Raw genomic sequence first — 16662 nt, 5'->3', positions numbered from 1 at the left:
ACATTTTTAATAATGTTTTAAAAGATAATACAACCTCTATATTGGTAATTTGGGATCTCCATGATCAAAGAAAGGAGGACTTGTGCGCCAATGTTATTTTTTTTCCAGCTTCCCAGTATATGGTGTGGCACATTAAATCTGACATTTGGGAGTACAATGTATTAATAGACAAGGAAAATCCCGGCACTTCGAGGTAGGTGAAAATCAAATATTCTTCTTTTATTTAACAAGACATCATAAATCAAGTATAACACGCAAGGAAAACGCGTTTTTTCGGCTCCACCTGAGCCTTCATCAGCTGGCGTCTTCCTGAACAGTGGTGTTTCTTAAGCAGATGAGCGTCCAATGAATGCACTGCTACCGGAACACATCATCATTCTGCTGCGTCATCAATCATGTGATCACATCACGTGATCTAACATTAACCATGTGACCGACCATGTGATCATGTCACGTGATCAGATTAAATGAAAAATAAACACTAGCGGATGCTATCGTCTTGCAGGGAGATGCAATCGGACAAAACATAAGGTATGTACATAATAATGGAACATTCATGTAAACATTCATGTAAACATTCGTGTAAACATAATAACCATTTTGGACATTATTGTTTTTCAGCATAGTTTAAATCATGTTTTATATTCAAAAAACAATTTAAATACCAAATTCTCAAAATCGCTACATTGTAACATCAATTGTTAGGAGAATTAGTGACGTTGATCTCCTATCTGGAGACAAAGTAAATTTTTCACAGATGTTAGTATAAGGAAAAAAAGGGGGTTAGTATTAAGAATAGAAAAATAATGGGTTTTGTTCTATACCATGTCTTCTCTCCCATTGTCAGGTGTACTCATGGGTTCTGTGTCTGTAAAAAGATAATGAAAGGGTCAGACTAGAGTTGGCCAACTTCATAGTCCCTATTTAAACCATGCGGTTCCAATGTTTTCAGTTCATGTATCCAAAAGGCTTCTTTTCGTAGTAACAATTTGGTGACATCTCCCCCCCGTCTAGGTGGATCTACTTTGTCAATAACTTGAAATTTCAATTGTGGTAATGAATGGTTGTATTTTTTAAAATGTGCAGGTATTGGTAATAGGAGATTTTCTCTCCTAATGGTCGATTTATGTTGACCGATGCGGTCTCCTATACGCTGGCGGGTTTCCCCAACGTATTACATCTCTAGAATTACAAGTGAAAAAATCTTTAATTTTGTATGTACGTCCTGAATGGGGGTGAAAGAAGAGGTCACCTTTGTTAACATTATTACATTGTTGACAGCTTAAACAAGGGAAAGTGCCATGTTTCTTTGTTGCTAATAAAGTTTGTCGTACTGTTTTTTTATCACTACCCAAGTCAGCTCTGACAAGTTTATTCCGCAATGTGGGTAGTTTCAGATTAGGGGAGGTTCTTGGAACTCTGGTATATGTGGGTATATTTCTTTTATCAGATGCCAGTGTTTCCTGATGATTCTATCTATTTTGTACATTAGGGGGTGAAAATGTCTCACAAAGGGTAGTCGGGGTTTAGATATCTCTCTAGTTCTAATATCACTTATTTGTTTTGATTCCTCCAATATTTTTGTAGGGTATCCCCTCTGTATAAATCTATTTTTCATCTCTTCTGTTCTAATTTGTTTTAACATGGGGTCTGAGACTATTCGGTCAACTCGCTGAAATTGAGACTTTGGGATTGACCTCTTAACTGAAAGGGGATGAGCACTGTCGAAGTGTAAGAGGCTGTTCCGGTCTGTTTCTTTTCTGTAAATGTCGGAAAGTAACGTGCCGTCTTCCTGTTTAATGATTTTGGTGTCTAGAAAGCTTACTTCTTGTTGACTGTATGTCATGGTGAATTTTAATTCCTCCCATATTGAATTTAAGTCATTCAGGAAGCTCAAGAGGATGTCGAGTGGCCCCTCCCATATGCAGAAAATATTGTCTATGAAACGCCTCCAAACCTTTATATGTCTCTCAAATAAAGGGTTGCAATAGACAAATTGATTCTCAAAGAAGGCCATAAACGAATTTGCATATGGGGGGGCCACATTCGACCCCATGGCCGTACCACGTTTTTGTAAATAAAAGTCATCCTGGAACATAAAAAAATTATTGTACAAAGTAAGTTTTAGGCTTTCCAATATAAATGTTTTTTGTTCAGTACTATATTCACTATTTTGGAGGATCCATTCAACAGCCTGTATCCCTTTATCATGCTCTATAGATGTATATAAACTTGTAACATCGATCGTGACCAACCAAGTCTCAGATGAGATATTATTAATGTCTCGTACAATTCTCAGGAAATCTCCTGTATCTAACAAAAAAGAAGGCATTTTCTTAGTTAAAGGAGTCAGCAATTTCTCCAGTGTGATTGCTAATGGAGAGAGTAGTGATTCCATGGAGGACACAATAGGTCTCCCAGGTGGGTTATGTAGAGTTTTATGTATCTTAGGCAATACATAAAAAACTGGAATTATTGGTGACTCCTTATGTAAAAACTTTGCAAGTTTATCATCAATCACCTTGTCACATTTATTTCTTACTATCAGATCTTCAATTTTCCTTTTAATCTCTACTGTAGGATTTCTTGATAACTTCTCATAGGTTACACCATCAGAGAGTTGGCGTCGGATTTCATTCTTGTAAGCGGTTTTATCCATTATTACAATGGATCCGCCCTTATCGGCCGGTTTTATTATTATATTATCTTTATGTAATAAATCATCCAATGCCTTTCTCTCTGATGGGGAGAGATTTTGATTAACATGATAAGTACCTTTTTTAATCTCGATAATTTCTTTTTCTATATCTCTATTAACAAGTTGTACAAAGGTCTCAAAGGTAATACAAGTACAATGTATTACACAGAAAACAAGCCCCCAAACCGCTCTGGAAACAGAAGAGTAAGAACGTTATGTTTTTTAAGAGGTGGTGAGCACAAAAATGAAACACAAAAATGAAAAATCATTGATGGCAAGAGGTTAAGACTAGCTACTTTATGTACCTAATTTTGGTACATTTGCATAATTTTTGACGCATCGGGGCTCATTTACTAACGCACACTGCACTTTTGTCAGGCTGTGCTCGTTCTTCATGGCTAAAATGGCTTGCACAGTTATTTAAGAAGTGTCTGCACTGCGATTGTGTCGCACTTAACCCTTTTGTGGCACAGCTGCGCCGGCTTCCAAATTAGGGGGCGTGCCGTTGGACGGTCCAAATGATTCGGACTGAACGCAGGATTTGACTTTGTTAAAGATGCACCACAAAAAAGTTGGTGAACTCTGTTGGACCTGAGCAGAGAAGCGACACATTCAGGACTTCTGGCGCACGATTTTAGTAAATCACTGCAGGCAGCATTATGGACGGACAATGCACTTTTAGTGAACTCCAGTGACTCTGTAAGTCAATGGGGCAGATCTATCAAGCTGTCTGAAAGTCAGAATATTTCTAGTTGCCCATGGCAACCAATCACAGCTCTCCTTTAAAATATTCATGAGCACTGGTAAAATGAAAGCCGAGCTGTGATTGGTTGCCATGGGCAACTAGAAATATTCTGACTTTCAGACAGCTTGATAAATCTGCCCCAATGTGCCCCATGGTCTTTTTCCCCACATGGTCTTGTCTGAAAACTGCCTAGACCCATAATAATGTGGCACAAGGCATTGTAGTTTATTGGCAATATAAATTACAACCGAATTCTGGCACAAACAGTTATATAAATCTCCCCCATTATCTCTAGGGGTCCCAGTAATCACACATTAACCCCTTCACGCTCCGTGACGGATATATCCGCCACGGAGCTGTGAAGGTTGTATGAAGAAGGCTCACGGGCTGAGCCTTCTTCATACAGTGATGGGCTTTGCTGCATATCGCAGCAAAGACCCATCGCTATCACCCGCGGTCGGTGCTTGCACCGATCGCGGGTGTTAACCTCCTCTTTGCCGCCGGCAAAGTCGCCGGCGGCACTTTAAATTTGGCGGCGCGTGGGCGCCGCCATCTTACCTCCGATCGCCGCTCCCCCGAACGTCATCGGGGGGCGGCGATCGGTTGCCATGGTAGCCTCGGGTCTTCGTTTGACCCGAGGATACATGGCTTCTGCACATGCATTACAATGAGCCTGTGGCTCATTGTAATGTATAGTGAGCAGAAATGCCATATACTGCGATACAGCAGTATTGCAGTATATGGCAGGAGCGATCAGACCATCTAGGGTTAATGTACCCTAGAGGGTCTAAGAAACAGTGGAAAAAAAGAGAAAAAAAAAAGTTTAAAAAATGTAAAAAAATAATAAAATATTAAAAGTTCAAATCACCCCCCTTTCCCTAGAACTGATATAAAATATAATAAATAGTAAAAATCACAGACACATTAGGTATCGCCGCGTCCCAAAATGCCCGATCTATCAAAATATAAAAACGGTTACGGGCGGCGGTGACCTCCGGAACGGCAAATGGCGCCCAAATGTCCAAAATGCGACTTTTACACCTTTTTAGATGACATAAAAAATGTAATAAAAAATGATCCAAATGTCGCACAGTCCTCAAAATGGTAGCAATGAGAACGTCGGCTCATTTCGCAAAAAATGACCCCTCACACATCTCCATGCGCCAAAGTATGAAAAAGTTATTAGCGTCAGAAGATGGCAAAAAAATTTTTTTCTTTTTTGTACACATTCGTTTAATTTTTGAAAATTTATTAAAACGCAATAAAACCTATATAAATTTGGTATCACCGCGATCGTACCGAACCAAAGAATAAAGTAGGCATGTTATTTGGAGCGCAGAGTGAAAGTCGTAAAAACTGAGCCCACAAGAACATGACGCACATGCAGTTTTTTTCAATTTTTCCACATTTGGAATTTTTTTGCGGCTTCCCACTACATGGCATGGAATAATAAATAACATCATGGGAAAGTAAAATTTGTTACGCACAAAATAAGCCCTCACACAGCTCTGTACACGGAAAAATGAAAAAGTTATGGATTTTTGAAGATGGAGAGCGAGAAATCAGCGAAAATACCCTGCGTCCTTAAGGGGTTAATGCTATAGCTTTCTAATAGAGACTGTAGGAGCTATATATTATACTAGGGAGATTTATCAGAAGTGTCTGAGAGAAGAACTGTTCTAGTTGCCCATGGAAACCAATCAGAGCTCAGCTTACATTTTCCTACAGCTGTTTATAAAATGAAAGCCGAGCTCTGATTGGTTTCTCACGAGCAACTAGAACAGTTTTACCTATGATAAATTTACCTATGATACTGGGTATCTGCCACAATCATGTTATAGGCAGCTCTTATTTAGCATATGAAACTAGAAAAAGTTCTTAAAGGGAACCTACCACCACAAATCTACCTATAAAGGTAGATGGGGTGGTAGGTGGATCAATGGGACGTGAGGAGAGCTCTTTTAAGGGCTAATCCTCACGTCCCCGCACTTTTTTAGTAACTTTTATTAGACTTGAATGCAAATTTTGTTATGCGGCTACTGGGGCGTGGAGTAGCCGCATCTGAGGTTACACGAGGCGGCTACTCCATGCCCCGGTAGCCTCTTTTCCCCTCCTACTCACCATCTGCGCGGTCACTGCTCCGAAGCTGGGGCTGCACAGGCGCGGGCCTGCTGTTCTGTGCATGCGCAGATGGCAGGATTGTCGGACGAGGGCGCGCAGCTACGAGGAGCTGCGCGCCAAAGATGGTGAGTAGGAGGGGAAAAGAGGCTACCGGGGCGTGGAGTAGCCGCACCATGTAACCTCAGATGCGACTACTCCACGCCCCAGTAGCCACATAACAAAATTTGCATACAAGTATAATAAAAGTTACCAAAAAAGTGCGGGGACGTGGGGATTAGCCCTTAAAAGTTCTATCCTCACGTCCCATTGATCCACCTACCACCCAATCTACCTTTATAGGTAGATTTGTGGTGGCAGGTTCCCTTTAAACTCTCCAATCCAGGCTTCAGATAGGGCGCAGTGTATCAAAGCTTTGGGATTGCAAGCACCAGCGGCATAGGATCCCCATAGTTTCGGGGCCCCAATGCTGGTATGGCTTTCCTTTAATGGTTTTTAAGTGTTACATATGTAACCTGGGCTGCACCTAAAGACTTACTCCTAGACATGCAAATCATATAAACTCATACAAAGAATTTTCAGCTACTTTAATACTTCTGGGATTAGACATGAAGCTGCAAGGATTTGCCTCCTACAGACTTCAAAGCTTTAGTTATCTACTAGAGGATTTAGAAGACATGAGTGGAATAAATAGAAAAATAGAAAGATCTTAAGACTCAATACTTTACAAATTTTCTTCTTGAGGTACAAAATCAAGCCTTATAAACCCAAGACACTTACTCATAGATCCGGGCACTGTGACTGTGGTGACCTTCTTATATTTGTTATCCCTGGACTCACTCCTTTTCTTTTCAATTTATGCTAATGAGCCAGAAGTGCTCTATTGGGCATTACCAGAGTTCCTCCGTGCTGTAGCTTAACAAGCTGTTACACCTTCTCCTGTTCACCTCAGCACTTCCCCCTTTCCTCTGGCTTGCTGTATTCTCACACAGTGGGAAGTGCTCCTGCACAGTGTAACGGCACGTGAATGCTGTTATGCATGGTGCATGCATGTAATGGGTGTGGCTTTCGTTTGTATGGGTAGCTCACAGCCAAAACACACATTAGTGTGCACGAAGCCTTAGCAAAATCGATTCAAAGTACTTGAAGAATATTTTATTTAGCATATTGCAAAAGAAATCTTATTTAAAGCAGATAAATATATGTGGAATTTAGCCCTGTCATATGGCATTTGTTGGAGTGTTTTTTTTTTCATATACTGTAGTTATATGTGTAGCAACATTGTTATGCCTGTTGGTGCCATTAAAGGAATTGTCCAGCGGTAAAAAAACATGGCTGCTTTCTTCCAAACACAGCGCCACACCTGACCATGGTTTGTATGGGTATTGCAGCTCAGCTCCATTCATCTCTATGCAGCTGTACTTTAATATCAGACTGTACCATAGTCAGGCGTGGCGCTGTTTTTTGAAGGAGCCATCTACGGACAACTCCTTTAAGGAAAATCATATTTTCATCCCAAGGCTGGCCATTTGCATTGAACTTTTAATAAATGTATGTGTGCTAAATACTCTACATAACACTTTAAAGGGAACCTGTTGCAATGTTTTAGCTCCCTCGGGTCGTGTATGAAAATTCCTCTCTAGAATTCCCTCTTTTAAGTGACATCTCATCTGTTTACCTACAAAAAAAATCTCTCCCAAAGTCAGACAAATATGACTCTTCTCATCCCATTTCCACATGAGATGAGTCAAGTTTAATGGTTGCAGGGGTGGCGTCACTTCAGAAGCCCCTATAATATTAATAATAATAATCTTTATTTATACAGTGCCATCATATTCCGTAGCACTTTACTATCTTCTGTTCTATAGCATCTAGAAATATGAAGCTGGTGTCATATTAAAGATAAGCATCTCATCTTGCAGGCCACATCTTCATTCTGTGAGCTACAGAACCTGACATACAGAGAGTTTAATATTAGGCGGGAACTGAATCTTTCTCTGCAGTTCGCATTTCCAACTATCTATTTAGCTGTCTGGTTCTGTAGCTCACAAAGCCATCAGCCTGATGTGATCTAAAAGATGAGATTCTTTAACATGATGCAAGAACCAAAGATAGGGGCTTCTGACCTGACACTACCTCTGCAACCACTAAACTTGACTCATCTCATGTGAAAATGGGATGAGAAGAGTCATCTGGGATTCTTCTTAGTTGAGATCCACTACATAAAAGGAATTTCCACTGAATATTTTCTGTGGAAATCCCACTTAAGCCAAAGATGGTTTGTGCACAAATGAAGTGAGCACGGTGGCTGAGTTGGTAGCAGTTCTGCCTTGCAGCGCTGGGGTCCTGGGTTCAAATCCCACCCAGGTCAACATCTGAAAAGAGTTTGTACGTTCTCTCTGTGTTTGCATGGGTTTCCTCTGGGTCCTCTGGTTTCCTCCCACACTCCAAAACATACTGTTAGATTGTGAGGCCCATGGGGACAGGGACCAAATTGACATGCATTTTGCAGCGCTGCATAATCTGTAGGCGCTATATAAATAATTAATTATTATTATTATTATTATAATCACATACTGTATATACACGTGATTTTTGTGTTTATTACACCTTTTATACTGAATCCTACAGCGTACAGTGAACGGCTAATGCCTGGAGCCAGACACAATATTAGCATCTATATAGGTCATTACCGACCTCAAATAAAACTCTTATCTGAATCATAGCACACATCCCATAAGCCCACACGGGTCGATATCAGACACAACACATGTGCTGGTTCAATGTTTGGTGACAAGTATATTTGCCATAAATCGAAAGGAAATGGGTCATTGAGCTCAGGATTCTGAGATTTCTCAGAGGAGATGAGAAATTATAGGCAAACAATCCCAGTCTATTTGGTGACATTAAACAAATGGAGTCCAATTTCATGTCACCATAGAATAGAATTACTACCGGTAAATATTGTTACAACTTTTGGTTAATAGTTATTATTCTATCATTTTATTTTATGATACATAAAAATTTTTAAAGATAGAAACTAGGTAAAGCTGTTGTATCTGTGATTGTGGGGATCCCTAGAATAAGGATAAGGCGATATGTATTACAAGGTCATTGCCATGAAATCAGGTACCAAAAGAAAATATTGCAATCACAAAGATTTTTTCCAGTTCCAACGCATTTTGATTTTTCTCCCCAAATGCAAAGTACATAGTATGGCATGTTTAATGGTTTCTATAGGAAAGTACAGGCTCCTCCTGCACTATGACAATCTGTCTGCGTATAAGACACTATGTACACTACTCTGCTGCTCTATAACATGCTGCCTGCAGATAGGACACTATAATCTGCTCAGCTCCTCCTGCTCTATAGGATACAGATAGGATAGGATACTATATACAATCTGCTCAGGTCCTCCTGCTCTACAACATGCTGCCTGCAGATAGGACACTATAATCTGCTCAGCTCCTCCTGCGTTATGACCATCTGCCTGCGTATAAGACACTTTGTACAATCTACTCTGCTGCTCTATAACATGCTGCCTGCAGATAGGATACTATATACAATCTGCTCAGGTCCTCCTGCTCTACAACATGCTGCCTGCAGATAGGACACTATAATCTGCTCAGCTTCTCCTGCTCTACAACATGCCACCTGCAGATAGGACACTATAATTTGCTCAGCTCCTCCTGCGCTATACCATGCTGCCTGCAGAGAGTAGTCTATTTACAACCTGTTTATCTCCTCCTGCTCTAGAACATGCTTTCTGCAGATAGGACAATATGTACAATCTTCTTATATACTGCTATATAACATGCTGCCTACATAAAGGACAATACAATATATTCAGCTCATCCTGCTCTATAACATGCTGCCCACAGATAGGACACTATGTACAATCTGCTCAGTTCCTCCTGCTCTATAACATGCAGCCTGCGTATAGGGCACTATGTACAATCAGCTCTGCTCTTCCTTCTCTATAACATGCTGCCTGCAGATAGGACACTATGTACAGTCTTCTTAGATACTGCTATATAACATGCTGCCTAGATATAGGACACCATTAGCGCCTCCTGCTCTATAACATGCTGCCTACAGATAGGACACTGTGTACAATCTGCTTAGCTCCTCCTGCTCTATACCATACTGCCTGCAGATAGGACACTATATACAATCTGCTCAGATCCTCCTGCTCTATAACATGCTGCCTGCAGATAGGACACTATGTACAAACTTCTTAGATACTGCTATATAACATGCTGCCTAGATATAGGACACCATCAGTTCCTCCTGCTCTATAACATGCTGCCTACAGATAGGACACTGTGTACAATCTGCTCAGCTCCTCCTGCTCTATAACATGCTGCCTGCAGATAGGACACTATATACAATCTGCTCAGCTCCTCCTGCTCTATAACATGCTGCCTGCAGATAGGACACTATGTACACTCAGCTCTGCTCTTCCTACTCTATAAAATGCTGCCTGCAGAATAGGTTCAGTAAAATATACTTTCCTTCATACATATGTTTGTGCTGTTCTGTCGACAATACATTTAAAACCTTGAACTTGAGAATAAATCTTGGTTCCAGCTTTATTGGGCTTGTTATTTAGCAACCTCTCTGTACACATAAACCGATATGTACGTAACGCCGAGACAATAGGCTATTCCGTCCATTCAGTTCCAGTACACAAAGAATCACGCAGGCACTTTCATGTGGAAACTATGTTGTTTAGAAGCCCTCTTTCCCACAATTTAAGCCTAGTGTGAGCTCAGGGAGGAAAGCCCTGTCATAATACTAACACAGGGCTAGCGGGGCTCGCGGGGCTTTGTGTTTTTGTGGGACTGGAATGTAGATTTCATCAGCTCAGACAAACTGGAATTGTAATCTTAACACTTAGAAATAATTATAATTTCCGACTGCTTGTTGTTTTAACCAGCGTAAGGTCAGACGCAAATGGGATTTTACTATAACATCAGCCTTAAGTCTCCAGTACATTATGTTACTCAGTCTCTCAACATAAGGGTTAACTTTATTTAACAAGTCCATATAAAACAGGCAAATTTTGTCTTACTTAGTATATTATAAGAACAGAATTTCTTATTAAATTTAATTTCTAACAGGAAGTATTTATAAAATAAGGATCCAACCATGACATTACCTCTATAATAATAGTAATAATTATTTATTTATATAGCGCACACAGATTACGCAGCGCTGCACAGAGTTTGCCAAATCGGTCCCTGTCCCCACGGGGCTCACACTGTAGTCGGCCTACCAGTATGTTTTGGAGTGTGGGAGGAAACTGGAGGACCGGAGGAAACCCATGCAAACACGGACAGATCATACAAACTCTTTGCAGATGTTGGCCCTGGAACTTGAACCCAAGATCCCAGCGCTGTAGTGTTAACCACTAAGCCACTGTGCTGCCCATTAAACATTGTGGTCACATGACCAGTAGTGGATTATAATATAAGTGGTTGGTGGTAGCCTGGGCCACAAGCCTTCTAGGGGGCCCATGGCCAGCCAAACCACCCACCAAATCTTATACTGAGAAGGACCTTCACCCATGAAATCTTTTGACAACTGTTCCTACTCTTAATACACTTGTACACAACAGCCATTTCAGGACCTTTGAAGGTCCTCCAAAATTACTGAAACCATAGAAGGGACACATCCTACCTTCCCCAACAAGCTGATTCTAGTACCATATGTAGGATGTGACTCCACAACTAGTAGGGGGTATAATATTCATACAGTCAAGGGCCAGTGGTAGTCTTAATCTGCCCCTGCCCATTACCACTAGTTGTCCTCAAGAAACAGTCTCCTATATCTAGGATGTTGCTTTCCCATGTAAGCAGTTATAATATCTGTGTCGGCAACATCCATGATTCCCATGGACTCTAATGGCTTCCATTTATGTCAGTTTGACCACCTACCATTATACAGTACTGCCGTTTTATATTATCATTAAATTCTGCTCTAAGTATTTCTGGGGGGAAAAAAATACAAAAGCAAAACAGAAGGTAAGGTTTTTCCTAACCAAAGTCTATGGCTTTGCTGGACCAGTGTAGGGAAAACCACATTAATGAAGAATGTGCACCACAATTTGTGAATCTGGCGCCCCCTGCACTATACACAGGAGCACTGCACCTAGTGCAGTTTGCACTGTTTTTGATAAATGTGGGCTATTGTGTTATGGATGGACGCTGATGTTTTTAACCGGTTAAGGACCGGGCCCTTTCCCGTTTTTTCATTTCCATTTTTCACTCCCCACCTTCAAAAATCTATAACTTTTTTATTTTTACATGTAAACAGCTATGTGACAGCTTGTTTTTTATGTAGCAAATTGCACTTCATAGTGATCGCATTGAATATTCCATGCCATGTACTGGGAAGCGGGAAAAAAAATTCCAAATGCAGTGAAAATGGTGAAAAAACGCATTTGCGACGTATTCTTAGATTATGCTTAGATTTTACGGCTTTCACTTCACGCCACAAATGACAGGTCTACTTTATTCTTTGGGTCAATACGATTACAGAGATACCAAATTTGTATAGTTTTTATAATGTTTTCATACATTTACAAAAATTAAAACCTCATGTACAAAAATTTTTTTTTTATTTTGCCGTCTTCTTGCGCTAATACCTTTTTCATACTTCGTTGTATGGAGTTGAGAGTGGTGTCATCTTTTGCGACTTTTGAAGGTGTTTTCAATTATATTATTTTTAGGACTGTACGACCTTTTGATCACTTTTTATAGAATTTTAAATTTTTTTTTAAATGGCAAAAAAGTGCCACTTTTGACTTTGGACGCGATTTTCCGTTACGGGGTTAAACGCAGTGAAAAACCATTATCATATTTTGATAAATCGGGCATTTTCGGACGCGGCGATACCTAATGGGGCAGATTTTTCAAGCTGTCTGAAAGTCAGAATATTTCTAGTTGCTCATGGCAACCAATCACAGCTCCCCTTTAAAATATTCATGAGCACTGCTAAAATGAAAGCTGAGCTGTGATTGGTTGCCATGGGCAACTAGAAATATTCTGACTTTCAGACACTTGATAAATCTGCCCCAATGTGTTTATGATTTTTACTGTTTATATTTATATCAGTTCTAGGGAAAGGGGGGTGATTTGAATTTTTAGGTTTTTTTATTATAATTTTTTTAAAACTTTTTTTTTATTTTTACTATTTTTCAGACTCCCCAGGGTACTTTAACCCTAGGTTGTTTGATCGATCCTACCATATACTGCCATACTACAGTATGGCAGTATATGGGGATTTTACTCCCCATACATTACAATGTGCTGATAGCACATTGTAATGAATGGGTTAACCCGGGGAGCGGCGATCCTCGGAAAGATGGCGGCGCCCATGCGATCAGCAAGAAAACACCCGCGATCGGTGCTGGCACCGATCGCGGGTGTTACCGGTAAGCCTTTGCTGCAATATGCAGCAGAGACTTACCGGCTATGGAGAGGGCTCGGCCCGCGAGCCCTCTCCATGCATCGGAACGCGACCGCCGCCGTGAATACACGGCGGGCGGTCGCGAACCGGTTAATGGTATCCATCAGCTCCATTCATTATAGCGTCCCTTTTTTCTGAATAAAAATATAAGGAAACCCGGGGAAATGATAGCTTAAAGGGAACCTGTCATCAGCAATTGGCCTATTAAACCACTACCAGTATATTGTCAAGCACTGTAACACCTTTTAGCTTTTGTCTCTTTCATGGACTTTGGTGATGGCATCATCCAGAAAATCAACTTTGAAGTGAGATGTGAACTGGTTGTATAAAGTCAAGGAGGTGGAGCTTTTAGCACCAAAGTCAAGGTGTGGAGCTCTGAACGCCTCCTCCTCTGTGATTGACATCATGCATCGGACATCAGGAGATCTGGTTAGTGATGTCTCTGGATGCAGGACCATTAATTACAGTGAAAGGGGTTTCTGAGGAAGAGAGAGCTTGACTTCAGTGTTAAAATCTCTGCCTCATTGACTTCATACAAGCAATAAGTAAATTAGTAAATAAGCCCCATTGGGATAGTACTTATGGTATATAGACCATGGAATTAATCTGTACCATTGTAATGGGGGACAAACCATATGAACAGCACAAGGACCATGGCACAATAAGCCTCCAAAAAATATGCCCTTATATACCCCTGCCCTGGATGTGTGATACATTTTATCCTTTTTTTTACCCTTTTTTGACTTCACATGATGAAGTCACACTGTGCCTATAATAAAATGTACATAAATAGGTTGATAAATGGGTTGAGCCAGTGCCTACTGCTTGTGTTTAGACAGAATATCATAGGAATAAATCGTTTCATGTACTGCAAAACAATGGGAAAACCTAAGTGAAAGTCATAAATTTAACGGGTGGTTATTGTTTTTCGCTTTTCTTTCAGAATCGGCCATTAAATCTGTTTGAAGGCTGTACGTGAAGCTTGAGGAGAATGTGTGTAGTAGCTCGGATCGTTCTGCCTTCTGTTCTGAAGAAGTTTTCAGCCCATCAAAGGAGAGTCTATGACATGATTTTAGCTTGCCAAATACAGGCAATCCCCGGGTTACGTACAAGATAGGGTCTGGAGGTTTGTTCTTCAGTTGAATTTGTATGTAAGTCGAAACTGTATATTTTATAAATTGTAGATCCAGACATAAAAAAATTTGGGCCGCAGTGAGAATTGGAGTTTAAACATTTTTTGCTGTAATGGGACCAAGGATTATCAATAAAGCTTCATTACAGACGCCTTACAGCTGATCATTGCAGTCTGGGACTATAGTAAAACATTCAGATGTCAGAGGGGTCTGTCTGTAACTATGAGTTGTCTGTAAGTCGGTTGTCCTTAAGTAGGGGACCAAACGTCACCCGTTTAAAGGAACATATCACTAAATCTGGGATCACTTAATTGTCAGCATATCTTAATCATCTATGGTCTAGGATACCAAACATATGACTTGTTCCTTTCTTCATTACTAGAGATGAGTTTAGGATCCATCTTCCAGGCCTCACGCGCATGCGCAATGCTAAGCTGAAGCCCAACATGAGGTGCATGGACTGTGAAACCATAGCCAGTTATTGCCGGGCATCTCCAACCATCTCTACTGTCAGGAGACGACATGAAGTTAAGCTCATTTGGTGACCTGAGAAATCGGGGACTAGCAGTTCTGCTATCTTAGAGCCCTTGTATTTTAAGGACATTCATCGATACCAGGACTCTGCACCAAACAGATGTGTGGTTCTGCCTCAGGTGCCAAACGTGATATACAAGGACCCGGAGCTGCTACATGGCGGACAGAGCCATCTCTGTCCCCAGTATGGGGGCTGAAGGCCGTGCTAAACAGTTGGTAAAATAAAAGTGTAAAAAGAGAAAGAAACGGGTGAAGCAAATATCATAACCACACCCTTTGTGTACTGTGAAGCTCATTTGCATATCTTAATTTTTTTTAATCTAAAGGGACTGATGGCTTGAAAACATGAAAGTTTTGTCTGGAAATCTAATAAAGTGTCTGTGTGGGATAATTTGGGAGCTGGTAGTCTCCCTGTCAAGGGAACCTGTCAGCAAAAATTGACCTAGTAATCCATTACCAGTATTTTGTCAAGCAGATTAACACCTTCCAGTCCATATTTCTTTCATGGCCCAGTGTGGTGGCATCATCCAAAAAATCAACTTGCGAGTGAAATAAAGTTGTATAAAGTCATGGAGGGGGAGAGTTTAGCACTGAAGTCAAGCTCTCCTCAACTCTGATGCCTCTGCTGCTGTGATTGACATCAGTAACCAGACTTGTAGGAGCTAGTTAAGTTTTTTCTAGACACAGGGGAGTAAATTACAATAAATGGGGCATTCTAAGACAAGGAGAGCTTGACTTCAGTATTGACCTCTCTGTCTCCATGATTTTAGACAACCAATTTACAACTCACTTCAAAGTTGATTTTCTGGTTGATGCCACCATGCTGGGCCATGCAACAAACATGAAATGGAAGGCATTAATCTGCTTCACAACATAGTGCCAGTAGTCTATAAGGTCAATTTCTGCTGACAGGTTCCCTTTAAGTAAAACAATATTAGTAACTGGGCTAAATTCCTTACAATAGTACAAAAAACCTGTATGAATATAAAATATTTAGCATATATGTAAGCATGAGCCATTTCAATGATACAGGTCTATAGCTTTATTCCCATAAAACTGGAAACCCCCTTACATTTGTTGCGGGAATATTTATCGCTAACTTCTAGTTCCATTGCTGTGAATGGTAATGGGGAATAAATCCATTATAAATGTCACCATAGAAAATGTAAAATTATTAGGACCCAACAAAATCTTTTTGTAAAATCATTGTGGTTTGTAGTGAAGACAAAGGAGCTTTGTCCCGATATCTCTCGTGTTAGTTGTCTTATTGCAGTTTCATATTTATTGACTGCGAGTGTAAAGTCCTCCGTGCCATATAAATGTATCAGAAGGCGCGTGTTGGGCGGAACAGGCCATAAACCTGCACCTGCTACTGTGTCATAAAGAGAATGCATAATCCTTATCCAAATATCCTATAGGATGTCTAATAAATGGGAAACGTACATATGTTACCGCTATTCTATGGTGTAGCCTACAGAAGAGGTTGTTTCAGGGAAAGGAGAAACTGGATGGGACGCAGTCTCGCGCAATGGTAGAGCATATAGAGAAGTAGACATGACCTGGAAATGAGGTCAAATCCATTGAAGGAAGACAGAAGACCAATGTAATCCTAATCAGTGTTGGACTGGTCCACCAGAGTACCAGAGGATCCTCTGGTGGGCCCTGGTTCAACCCTACTGAATACTGAACTGAGATCCAACAGAAATCAATCCAATTTGGAAGCTGCAAGAACAGGGGTCAGGAACCTTTTTGGCTGAGAGAGCCATGATCGCCACATATTTTAAAATGTTATTCCGTAAGAGCCATACAATATGCAAATGCCCCCCAGTTGATAGGGTGTCACAGGTGCCCCTGCGATCTACGTCTTGGATCGCAGGCACAGCTGTGCCCCTCTCAGTGGTGGCGCCCCTTTCCGAGTTCACTCACCTCTCCACGTTCCTGCTCACATCACGGCTGGCCAG

The 16662-nt window shown here is 40.8% G+C and overlaps 1 long non-coding RNA gene across 1 annotated transcript; it reads left to right on the top strand.

Moving 5' to 3' along the window:
• Positions 1-459: 459 nt before the first annotated feature.
• Positions 460-15170, top strand: LOC140068736 (uncharacterized). Its single transcript, XR_011848533.1, has 3 exons — positions 460-531; positions 13978-14185; positions 14550-15170. It is a non-coding gene; the product is annotated as an uncharacterized lncRNA (long non-coding RNA).
• The last annotated feature ends 1492 nt before the right edge of the window (positions 15171-16662 follow it).

This window comes from Engystomops pustulosus, chromosome 7 (genome assembly GCF_040894005.1).
Source record: "Engystomops pustulosus chromosome 7, aEngPut4.maternal, whole genome shotgun sequence".
Classification (NCBI taxonomy): Eukaryota; Metazoa; Chordata; class Amphibia; order Anura; family Leptodactylidae; genus Engystomops; species Engystomops pustulosus.
The sequence above is the reverse complement of the archived record's forward strand: the minus strand, read 5'-3'. Positions and strand labels throughout refer to the sequence as shown.